This window comes from Papaver somniferum, unplaced genomic scaffold (genome assembly GCF_003573695.1).
Source record: "Papaver somniferum cultivar HN1 unplaced genomic scaffold, ASM357369v1 unplaced-scaffold_76, whole genome shotgun sequence".
Classification (NCBI taxonomy): domain Eukaryota; kingdom Viridiplantae; phylum Streptophyta; class Magnoliopsida; order Ranunculales; family Papaveraceae; genus Papaver; species Papaver somniferum.
The window spans coordinates 1,740,407-1,753,572 of record NW_020650526.1 but is presented as its reverse complement, the minus strand read 5'-3'; positions in this window follow the sequence as shown (position 1 = coordinate 1,753,572).

Sequence of the window (13,166 nt, the reverse complement as noted above, 5' to 3'; positions counted from 1 at the left end):
AAGGATAAAGCCACTGATAAAGTGGAGAATCCTTCTTCACTATAAACTTATAGCATTACCAATTAATGCATGACCATCTTTGTATTTCCTGTACTGCTTCACTCTTATCATTACTCGTGCGGCATGACGACTGAGTGTTTCTCTCAGCAGAGCAACATGAATCTCCAAGCATCAAATAAGGAGGCACGTACGAAATACCTGTACAGGCTATAACTCTCTGAGTGTTATACTAGCCCGATCGAGCATTTGGACTGTCCGTATCAGTCTCAGAAACGATCACGACCATCCAACTTCACCAGCATGATTGGATGGCTTAGATCGGATCCATAACCCCCAGGCAGGTGTTGGAGTATTCACCACCGACCCAATGCGTACCCTGCATGGTCGGCGTCCCCAAAAGGGTAGCATATCTTGCTAATACGTCCAACCAAAGCAGTGCGAATGTGAAACCCTAAATTAGGGTTTGCGGCACATTACGTGTCGCAAATCGGTCTCAATCATCCATCTTCGCAGGCATAGATGGAGGGTGTAGATATATATTCAAAGGGCCCAGAGCATGTCAACAAAAACACCGTGGGCCCGCCTACATACATGACCAATCGGTCAGGACCAACTATGGTTGGTCGTCCCAATTCGTGCGCCCAAACAAGGCATGACGCACGGCCGACAAAACCCTAATTAGGGATTGTGTTGCGATCACGAGCGTCCATCTTCTCCTGCTCGGAGGAAGGGTTTAGGAGTAGACTAAGCAGATCCGGTGAACATCAACATGATCATTGTGGACCCATCTATCTCCACACCCGATCGGACAAAGCTTATCATGCCTGGTTTCCTCGATCCGCACGCCCAAACTAGGCGTGGTCACACCTCCCAATTGCAAACTAATCTCGACCACTCAACTTTGCCGGACAAATTGAGCGGCTTAGATCACTTTTCAATGGGATAGTAAAGTATATGCGTGCACACCTGCCCGCCATCTGCACGCCAGACTGATCGGCCAAGACCGACCAAGCTTGGTCGTCTCGAAACGCGCGCCCGAAGTTGGTTTGTCTCGCGATCTTTGCGGCACAAAATTTCTGTCACAAATCGATCCTAGCCGCTCCTCTTTACCGGACAGATTGAGCGGTCCAAATCACGCATTCATGGGGCAGCAAGGTATAGGCGCCTATACCGGCATGCCGTTTACACGCATACACAATCGGCCTGGCCAAAATTATGTCCCGATCTTGGTTTCGACCAAGCTGAAGAGTGATGCTTGCGCACCTCTTCACAAACCCTAATTCCACTAACGGTCGCAGATGAGTGTCTCAAAGATCATCTCGTCCGTTCAAATTCACCTGCTTGGTTATACAACCCTGGTCAGGAGTTAACTGGTCAATGAGGTGTCGTGGTGATTATCATCCGCCACTCTACCACAACATGTGGTTGGCCAAGTCAGGACTTGCTTGCGCAGCCTCCAAACCATCACATGAAGTAGGTTGGACATGAAGCTATTTTAGGACGCTCAAACAGCGATGCTTCATACATGCTGAGTATATTCGATGCATTACTAGCATAGAATACACACGATACTTCACAAGTATCGACTTCCTAAATAACTTAGTTATTTAATCTAGCATCACATGCTGCTTTTTGTGAGTCCCACGATCCACACACTCGAGACATCAATCATGTCACAAACTGGGGGATACATACTGGGGTGTTGGTCTGGCGGTTTACAGCGTCCAGCGCACAACGCTCCATCACAAGAACGTGTCAGGAAGTCATGGACGGATAGTGATGATGGGAGAAGTGGGCAAGACTTATTGTGTAACACTAACACACGCAACTCCACTACTCCATCACTCCACTTTCTCCACTTCCCATGAGAGACGTGGGTTAGGCTCAATGACTTGTATAAATAGGTTCTCCTCTCTATTTTCAAATAGGACAAGACAACATAAGCAAGTGTTGATACAAACGTATTCAAACACCGGAACTGATAGCTTACATTCAGCAAGCCAATTCAGCTTTCTGATACAAGTCATACATAGCCAAGACCTTCACAATATCAACACCTTCTTCGCTTCCCTCCCTAAGATCAACCCCATCTCCTTCACTTTGTGACCGAAGCAAGTCTGGAACGGCCATTTCTTGGTTTAGGCCAGAATTGTACAGATTGATTTCTCGAATCACAAAGCACTCTCGTGCAGTGCATTTGTTTAGGGTTTAGATTCATTCCTCATCCACACCCCAAATTACCAAATTCGGCAGGAATAGTTTTCACCCATAAACAATTGGCGACCACTGCGGGAGGTTAATCTCTCGATTGTAAAGTCAATTTCTTCAATACCATTCGATCGATTTCAAATGGTTGGTCTTAGGATCGCCTCAACGGCCTCAAATCCTGGTGATTCCTCCAACGGAGATACCCCTCCTCCCAACGGCGTACCTGACAGTATAATCAGGAGACTTCCAACGTTGAGTGAACTAGCGCGGGTACAGGAGATTCACACGAAGAACATGGAGCTGATCAAGGAAGCGATAAATGACATACTTGACTTCCTCGTCAAGATCACATCAGAGATGAGCGTTCCAGAAGCTTCCACATCGGGGACTGGTCCCTCTCAAATCAACAGCTTTACTACGAACCAGAGACCAGTGGATCAGGAAGCGGCATCTATAGTGGAAAGTTTGTGTGAGCTTTTACACCTATCGAAGAATCAGCGAGTGGAGACGTTTGCTGCAATTAACCAGATAGCCCTGGACGTACACCTGGCTCCTTCACGTCCAGAGGTCCTAAGCGCATCGGAAATATCTGTAAATAAAGTTACATTTACAGAAGAAGATATGATGGCAGAAGAAGGTCACAATCGAGACCTGCATGTTACCGCACACATCATGGGTTCAGAGTTCATAAGGGCCCTCATCGACAGAGGAGCATCTTCGAATGTGATTACTCTCAAGACTCTCAGGACAGCCAAGGTTCGCCCGTGCAAGATCATACGACAACCCACCAGAATGACAGACTTCGAAGGAAACCAGACCAGCACGTACGGGTATGTCAATCTGAATTTATCAGTAGGGCTTGTTCAATCAAAAGTGAAATTTGAAGTCATTGAGAAGGAGCCGGACTATCATATGATACTAGGGAGACCGTGGCTTCATGACAATAAGGTCATCCCTTCAACGTATCACCAGTGCCTAAAGACCATGCTAAATGAGGAAGTCATCCGTAATCCTGCATCATTGTCTCCGTACGCACCAATATGCAGAGTGGAACTTTTCGAGCCAAAGGAAACTCCGCAGGGAAGATCAAACAAAGTCATGTGCACCCCACTACTTACGTGGGCTTCAATTCAGGAAGAAGACCGACTTGCATCACCTTTGCTGATGAGGCGTCCATCTTTATCCGGTGAAGCTTCAACCCACGTTCACACCAAGAGGGAACGAACTTTCGAGGCAAGCCGTGATCAGAAGGGGAAAACAATATACCGACGCCGCTGTTAGCAATTAGCAAGAGACTGGCACCCAGTCTCTCCGCCCAGATTGCTTCAAGAACGATGGGCCGCAAGAAGAAGTATTGGACGCTCCGCGACAGTTACAAGATGGCACCAACTCCACAACTGACGAGCTCGAAACTGTTAACATCGGGAATGAAGAATCTCCCAGGCCTGTCTTTATCAGTTCGACTTTGTCCACAGAAACGCGCGAGTCTTGTCCAGCTTCTCAAGGAGTATCAAGACGTATTTGCCTGGACGTATGAGGAAATGCCTGGTCTGGATGAAAAATTGGTCACTCACCATCTACATATCATACCTGGATCCAAGCCGATCAAACAGTCTCCGAGGCAATTCAGACACGAAGTGGAAGAGCAAATCAAAACCGAAATTCAGAAGTTGCTAGCTGCTGGCTTTATCAAACCTATTCACCATCCGACCTGGTTATCTAATGTGGTTCCAGTAAAGAAGAAAAACGGACAGATACGTGTGCGTGGACTTCAGAGACCTGAACAAGTGCTGCCCCAAGGACGATTTTCCTCTGCCTAACATCGACATGTTAGTAGATGCTACCAGCGGACACGGCATGTTCTCCTTCATGGATGGTTACAGTGGCTACAATCAATAAGGATGTATGAACACGATGCATGTAAGACAGCCTTTCGAACCCCTCTTGGAATTTTTACTATATTTTATGCCCTTCGGTTTAAAGAATGCCGGTGCAACGTATCAACGCGCTATGACGGCAATCTTCCATGACATGATGCATAAGCAAGTAGAAGACTACGTGGATGATATTGTGGTCAAGTCAAGAGCTCGGGCAGATCACACAGGAGTCTTACGACAAGTGTTCGAAAGGTGTCGTGAATACAAATTGAAGATGAATCCTTTGAAATGCGCCTTCGGTTCTCTTCAGGCAAATTTCTGGGATTCCAAGTGACTGCTGAAGGGATCAAAGTAGACCCGTCCAAGACTCAAGCCATCCTCACGATGCCGCCACCACAAACTGTGAAGGAACTTCAGAGCTTCATGGGCAAGGTGAACTACATTCGTCGTTTTATACCTGGCTTGGCCCAGCTTGTCGCTGCATTCACCCCCTTGCTGAAGAAGGGAGCAAATTTTATTTGGACCGCAACTCAACAGGAAGCGTTTCAAAAGATTCATCGAATATTATCATCTCAAGCCATCATGAGGTCTCCCGTCCAAGGGAAGCCGCTATGTCTCTACACCGCCTTCAGCGATACCGTTGTAGGGGCTTTACTCGCCCAGGAAGACGATGAGGGAATCGAACGCCCCATATATTACTTCAGTCGAATATTAAGAGATGTTGAGCTCAGGTATCCCAAGGCGGAGAAGGCATGTTTATCTCTAATCCATTCCATTCAGAAGTTCAGACATTACCTACTGTCCAACAAGGTGGTACTCATATCTAAATCTGATCCTGCGAAGTTTTTGCTTTCAAAACCGGTCCTGATGGGAAGGACGGCCAAGTGGCTTCTCCAAATGTCGGAGTTGGACATTACACATACGTCGCCTAGAGCTATCAAGGGGCAAGCAGTCGCAGACTTATTAGCAGCATTCCCTGGGGAAGGCACTACAGGGCTACACGAAGATCTTCCTGGAGAATTTCCAGACATCTCTGTTGTCGAGGAAGAAGCATGGATCTTGTATTTTGACGGCTCCGCTACCCCTAGCAGTAACACCGGAGGAGAAGGCGTGGTCTTAGTATCCCCGACTGGGGAAGTATTCTCACACTCCTTCAAGATGGACTTCCAATGCACCAACAACTCAGCAGAGTATGAAGCCTTCCTCATAGGGTTGTCAATATCCAAACAAGCAGGAGTCACACGTCTGGAGATAAGAGGTGACTCCAAACTACTGGTGAATCAGATGAATGGAGTATACGCATTGAAGGAAGTAATGCTAGCTCCATACCGTCAGAATCACAAAGGTTACTAAACTACTTTGCCGATGCAACCATAACCCATATTGGTCGCAGCAACAACAAACACGTCGATTTCCTAGCAACGCTGGCTTCCAAATTGAAGTTCGAACGTTTTGAGGAAACCCTGACAGTAAAGAGGAGAACCATAGAATCAACATGGTTGTCACAATACAAAGACACTGAGGCTCACGATTGGCGAACGCCCATCATTCAAGAGCTCGGCAGCTCACTCTCCCAAGGAAAGGTCAGTCTCGAAACCATGCGGAACTTCTTCATGATTCATGGTATGCTATATCATCGAAACCCGGATGGTTCTCTATCAAGATGTATTGGAGATGATGAGGCACAACAACATCTTAACCATGTTCACAATGAAATTTGCGGACAATCACTGGTGGTAACGATTTATCGACGACTTCAACGCCTGGGCTATTACTGGAAAGAGACGGAGACAATCCAGACTACTTCAGAAGTCCTGCTCAAATTGTCAAGCGCCGCCACACCAATTTGAGGTTTTTAGTGTGAACCACACTAGGCACTGGAGAGAGTCGTACATTAGCTATCTTCGCGACGGGGCAACTCCCACTAATCAAAAGGATGCTGTCAAGATAAAGAAAAAAGACAAGCGGTTCGTATCTCACGAAGGGATCCTGTATCGCAAGTGCTTCGGAGGTGATCTATTGCGATGCCTGGCTGGGGTAGAAATCCCAATCATGCTGAAGGAAACGCACGAAGGGGAACATCAAGGGAAGAGGAAACTGTTTCTCCAGATACACGAAAAATACTATTGGCCGACCATGGAGGATGACGCAGCCGCTTTCTTTCAAAGATGCCACAAATGTCAAATTCATGGGAACCTTGTTCACGCTCCTTCCACCCCTTTATACTCGATAAGCAGTCATGGCAATTTTACAGCTCGGGACTCGACATTATCGGGAAAATCAAAGCAGCACGAGTACATCATAACCGCGACAGAATACTTCACTAAATGGGTAGAAGCCATTCCTCTACGAGGGATTACAGGAGCAACAATTGCGGCTTTCATTAAAGAACATATCATTTGTCGCTTCGGTGTGCCAAAGCATATCATCACTGATAACCGCACTACCTTCGCCAACAAACAGGTACGAGAGTTACTTGAAGAGTATGGAATTAAACAGGTCTTCTCCACTATCTATTATCCTCAAGGAAATGGACAAGCTGAGAGTACTAACAAGACACTGATCCGGATCATCAGTCGAACAGTGCATGACAATCGTAGAGAATGGCATGACCAATTACCAATGGAGCTATGGGCATATCGAACGTCACCCAGAAGCTCCATTGGAGTTTCTCCATACTCACTTGTTTACGGTGCAGACGCAATTCTCCCAGCAGAGATCAAAATCCCATCATCCAGGATTGCAGCAGCAACCGGGGTCCACTGGAATGAGGTTGAAACATCCAACTCTAGAGTAGCGTAGTTAGACACTCTGGATTTCAGAAGAAGCAAATCAGAAGAACACACTCACGTGTACAGGAATAGAATTTCCATGGCATACAACAAAACTGTGAAACCACGTGTTTTCAAAGTGGGGGATTTGGTCTTGAAAACGTCCAAACATATCCATCAAGACATGTTCGCACCGAAATTCTCACCGAAATGGGAAGGTCCTTATACGATCACCAAGGTTTACAGTACCGACTACTACAAGATCATTAAAGTGGACGGAGGCAAGCTAGAGACAGTCATCAATGAAAAATGGCTCAAGGCATATCATGTTTGATCATTGTCCGCTCTGTCTCATGACACAACAACACAGGCATTTATTTTCTTTACATGTTTTAATTATCAATCTATTCAGAGATGCTTTAATGAAAAACTTGTTTCATCAATAAACAACCAGTACAATTTATTCCGCAAAGATGTTCAAAACCTTTTGACATGAACGTCGTTAACAATGAGAAAATACAGCTGAATGCGGCTTAGAAGAGGCCATCTAACAGATTATAATTCCTTGAGAGCATCATCTTCAGTATAGCTTGATATCTCTCTGTCCTATTCTTTAAGTTCTGTACTGCCTGCTTCACCTTCTCCGATTGAGCAGCCAGATCCTTTTCTTCTTCCAAGATAGCCTTCGCAGCAGGAACTACGTTCGCAAGGATGCCGGCTCGATCAACCTTGATGATGTCAAGACGCTGACGCAGCCAACCCACATTGAATTCCATCGATTCACAGGTAGACACCATGTTCTCCAACTCTTCAAATTTTGATTCGGCAACATTATGGATGGAGATACCCTCCATCTCAGCAATCAGGGGAAGAAGGAAGTTTACCATGGTAATTAAAGCAGATGCACAGTGTTGCAATATGGTCATACCTCTTCCATACTTTTCTGTATAAGGGTACGAACTCCTTCTGCACCAAGAATCCGCTGATGGTTCGATAGCTAGAAGACGGGCATTTCATGTGAATATCGAATGGAAGACCTGCGTTGGGGTATTCGTAAGACGAGATACCTAGATCGGCATCTTTGAGATACGCAGGAGTGGGTGTATTCAAATTTGAAGGAAGGGGACTGGTCAAATCATCATCATCGACCACTGTCACACATGGGCGTCTCCACAAATAAGAGGAGGAGAGAACTGGTACGGTCTTCCGGCGAACACGAACAGGAGAGTCATCGCAAAGTTTTTCATCCTGAACCTCAGATGGGGGTACGCGTTTAACAGAATATCCTTGGTGATATGAAGAAGATGATCTGTTGTTGTTCGACATGTCAAAGAGATAGAGTTTCTGCAAGAAAAACCTATCAATGAATAACGATTTTCAAACCCCGCATACATGTTGAAGGAAAACCTAAAGGAAGACCAAATAAGCTATAACAGAGCTTATCCGGAGGTCTCGACGCTGTTTGTGTTTTTCTCCCAAACCCTAATTTGACCAGCTTCACCTAGCGATGTCTATCTATGCGGTAAATCTGTATTTACTTTAACTTAGTCATTTTCTTATACAAATTTGTCACCATCTCATGCCTACCCCACAATAGTGTAACCATTATGTGCTAGGCAGGGGACTTAATGTTGATGGTGGATTTTCAAACCAGTCCTGATGGGAAGGACGGCCAAGTGGCTTCTCCAAATGTCGGAGTTGGACATAACACATACGTCGCCTAGAGATATCAAGGGGAAAGCAGTCGCAGACTTATTAGAAGCATTCCCTGGAGAAGGCACTACAGGGCTACACGAAGATCTTCCTGGATAATTTCCAGACATCTCTGTTGTCGAGGAAGAAGCATGGATCTTGTATTTTGACGGCTCCGCTACCCCTAGCAGTAACACCGGAGGAGAAGGCGTGGTCTTAGTATCCCCGACTGGGGAAGTATTCTCACACTCCTTCAAGATGGACTTCCAATGCACCAACAACTCAGCAGAGTATGAAGCCTTCCTCATAGGGTTGTCAATATCCAAACAAGCAGGAGTCACACGTCTGGAGATAAGAGGTGACTCCAAACTACTGGTGAATCAGATGAATGGAGTATACGCATTGAAGGAAGTAATGCTAGCTCCATACCGTCAGAATCACAAAGGTTACTAAACTACTTTGCCGATGCAACCATAACCCATATTGGTCGCAGCAACAACAAACACGTCGATTTCCTAGCAACGCTGGCTTCCAAATTGAAGTTCGAACGTTTTGAGGAAACCCTGACAGTAAAGAGGAGAACCATAGAATCAACATGGTTGTCACAATACAAAGACACTGAGGCTCACGATTGGCGAACGCCCATCATTCAAGAGCTCGGCAGCTCACTCTCCCAAGGAAAGGTCAGTCTCGAAACCATGCGGAACTTCTTCATGATTCATGGTATGCTATATCATCGAAACCCGGATGGTTCTCTATCAAGATGTATTGGAGATGATGAGGCACAACAACATCTTAACCATGTTCACAATGAAATTTGCGGACAATCACTGGTGGTAACGATTTATCGACGACTTCAACGCCTGGGCTATTACTGGAAAGAGACGGAGACAATCCAGACTACTTCAGAAGTCCTGCTCAAATTGTCAAGCGCCGCCACACCAATTTGAGGTTTTTAGTGTGAACCACACTAGGCACTGGAGAGAGTCGTACATTAGCTATCTTCGCGACGGGGCAACTCCCACTAATCAAAAGGATGCTGTCAAGATAAAGAAAAAAGACAAGCGGTTCGTATCTCACGAAGGGATCCTGTATCGCAAGTGCTTCGGAGGTGATCTATTGCGATGCCTGGCTGGGGTAGAAATCCCAATCATGCTGAAGGAAACGCACGAAGGGGAACATCAAGGGAAGAGGAAACTGTTTCTCCAGATACACGAAAAATACTATTGGCCGACCATGGAGGATGACGCAGCCGCTTTCTTTCAAAGATGCCACAAATGTCAAATTCATGGGAACCTTGTTCACGCTCCTTCCACCCCTTTATACTCGATAAGCAGTCATGGCAATTTTACAGCTCGGGACTCGACATTATCGGGAAAATCAAAGCAGCACGAGTACATCATAACCGCGACAGAATACTTCACTAAATGGGTAGAAGCCATTCCTCTACGAGGGATTACAGGAGCAACAATTGCGGCTTTCATTAAAGAACATATCATTTGTCGCTTCGGTGTGCCAAAGCATATCATCACTGATAACCGCACTACCTTCGCCAACAAACAGGTACGAGAGTTACTTGAAGAGTATGGAATTAAACAGGTCTTCTCCACTATCTATTATCCTCAAGGAAATGGACAAGCTGAGAGTACTAACAAGACACTGATCCGGATCATCAGTCGAACAGTGCATGACAATCGTAGAGAATGGCATGACCAATTACCAATGGAGCTATGGGCATATCGAACGTCACCCAGAAGCTCCATTGGAGTTTCTCCATACTCACTTGTTTACGGTGCAGACGCAATTCTCCCAGCAGAGATCAAAATCCCATCATCCAGGATTGCAGCAGCAACCGGGGTCCACTGGAATGAGGTTGAAACATCCAACTCTAGAGTAGCGTAGTTAGACACTCTGGATTTCAGAAGAAGCAAATCAGAAGAACACACTCACGTGTACAGGAATAGAATTTCCATGGCATACAACAAAACTGTGAAACCACGTGTTTTCAAAGTGGGGGATTTGGTCTTGAAAACGTCCAAACATATCCATCAAGACATGTTCGCACCGAAATTCTCACCGAAATGGGAAGGTCCTTATACGATCACCAAGGTTTACAGTACCGACTACTACAAGATCATTAAAGTGGACGGAGGCAAGCTAGAGACAGTCATCAATGAAAAATGGCTCAAGGCATATCATGTTTGATCATTGTCCGCTCTGTCTCATGACACAACAACACAGGCATTTATTTTCTTTACATGTTTTAATTATCAATCTATTCAGAGATGCTTTAATGAAAAACTTGTTTCATCAATAAACAACCAGTACAATTTATTCCGCAAAGATGTTCAAAACCTTTTGACATGAACGTCGTTAACAATGAGAAAATACAGCTGAATGCGGCTTAGAAGAGGCCATCTAACAGATTATAATTCCTTGAGAGCATCATCTTCAGTATAGCTTGATATCTCTCTGTCCTATTCTTTAAGTTCTGTACTGCCTGCTTCACCTTCTCCGATTGAGCAGCCAGATCCTTTTCTTCTTCCAAGATAGCCTTCGCAGCAGGAACTACGTTCGCAAGGATGCCGGCTCGATCAACCTTGATGATGTCAAGACGCTGACGCAGCCAACCCACATTGAATTCCATCGATTCACAGGTAGACACCATGTTCTCCAACTCTTCAAATTTTGATTCGGCAACATTATGGATGGAGATACCCTCCATCTCAGCAATCAGGGGAAGAAGGAAGTTTACCATGGTAATTAAAGCAGATGCACAGTGTTGCAATATGGTCATACCTCTTCCATACTTTTCTGTATAAGGGTACGAACTCCTTCTGCACCAAGAATCCGCTGATGGTTCGATAGCTAGAAGACGGGCATTTCATGTGAATATCGAATGGAAGACCTGCGTTGGGGTATTCGTAAGACGAGATACCTAGATCGGCATCTTTGAGATACGCAGGAGTGGGTGTATTCAAATTTGAAGGAAGGGGACTGGTCAAATCATCATCATCGACCACTGTCACACATGGGCGTCTCCACAAATAAGAGGAGGAGAGAACTGGTACGGTCTTCCGGCGAACACGAACAGGAGAGTCATCGCAAAGTTTTTCATCCTGAACCTCAGATGGGGGTACGCGTTTAACAGAATATCCTTGGTGATATGAAGAAGATGATCTGTTGTTGTTCGACATGTCAAAGAGATAGAGTTTCTGCAAGAAAAACCTATCAATGAATAACGATTTTCAAACCCCGCATACATGTTGAAGGAAAACCTAAAGGAAGACCAAATAAGCTATAACAGAGCTTATCCGGAGGTCTCGACGCTGTTTGTGTTTTTCTCCCAAACCCTAATTTGACCAGCTTCACCTAGCGATGTCTATCTATGCGGTAAATCTGTATTTACTTTAACTTAGTCATTTTCTTATACAAATTTGTCACCATCTCATGCCTACCCCACAATAGTGTAACCATTATGTGCTAGGCAGGGGACTTAATGTTGATGGTGGATTTTCATTTAAGGCTAAAATTGTAAAAGCCAAAACTATGCGCTAACATCCTGCAAAGGATAAAGCCACTGATAAAGTGGAGAATCCTTCTTCACTATAAACTTATAGCATTACCAATTAATGCATGACCATCTTTGTATTTCCTGTACTGCTTCACTCTTATCATTACTCGTGCGGCATGACGACTGAGTGTTTCTCTCAGCAGAGCAACATGAATCTCCAAGCATCAAATAAGGAGGCACGTACGAAATACCTGTACAGGCTATAACTCTCTGAGTGTTATACTAGCCCGATCGAGCATTTGGACTGTCCGTATCAGTCTCAGAAACGATCACGACCATCCAACTTCACCAGCATGATTGGATGGCTTAGATCGGATCCATAACCCCCAGGCAGGTGTTGGAGTATTCACCACCGACCCAATGCGTACCCTGCATGGTCGGCGTCCCCAAAAGGGTAGCATATCTTGCTAATACGTCCAACCAAAGCAGTGCGAACGTGAAACCCTAAATTAGGGTTTGCGGCACATTACGTGTCGCAAATCGGTCTCAATCATCCATCTTCGCAGGCATAGATGGAGGGTGTAGATATAGATTCAAAGGGCCCAGAGCATGTCAACAAAAACACCGTGGGCCCGCCTACATACATGACCAATCGGTCAGGACCAACTATGGTTGGTCGTCCCAATTCGTGCGCCCAAACAAGGCATGACGCACGGCCGACAAAACCCTAATTAGGGATTGTGTTGCGATCACGAGCGTCCATCTTCTCCTGCTCGGAGGAAGGGTTTAGGAGTAGACTAAGCAGATCCGGTGAACATCAACATGATCATTGTGGACCCATCTATCTCCACACCCGATCGGACAAAGCTTATCATGCCTGGTTTCCTCGATCCGCACGCCCAAACTAGGCGTGGTCACACCTCCCAATTGCAAACTAATCTCGACCACTCAACTTTGCCGGACAAATTGAGCGGCTTAGATCACTTTTCAATGGGATAGTAAAGTATATGCGTGCACACCTGCCCGCCATCTGCACGCCAGACTGATCGGCCAAGACCGACCAAGCTTGGTCGTCTCGAAACGCGCGCCCGAAGTTGGTTTGTC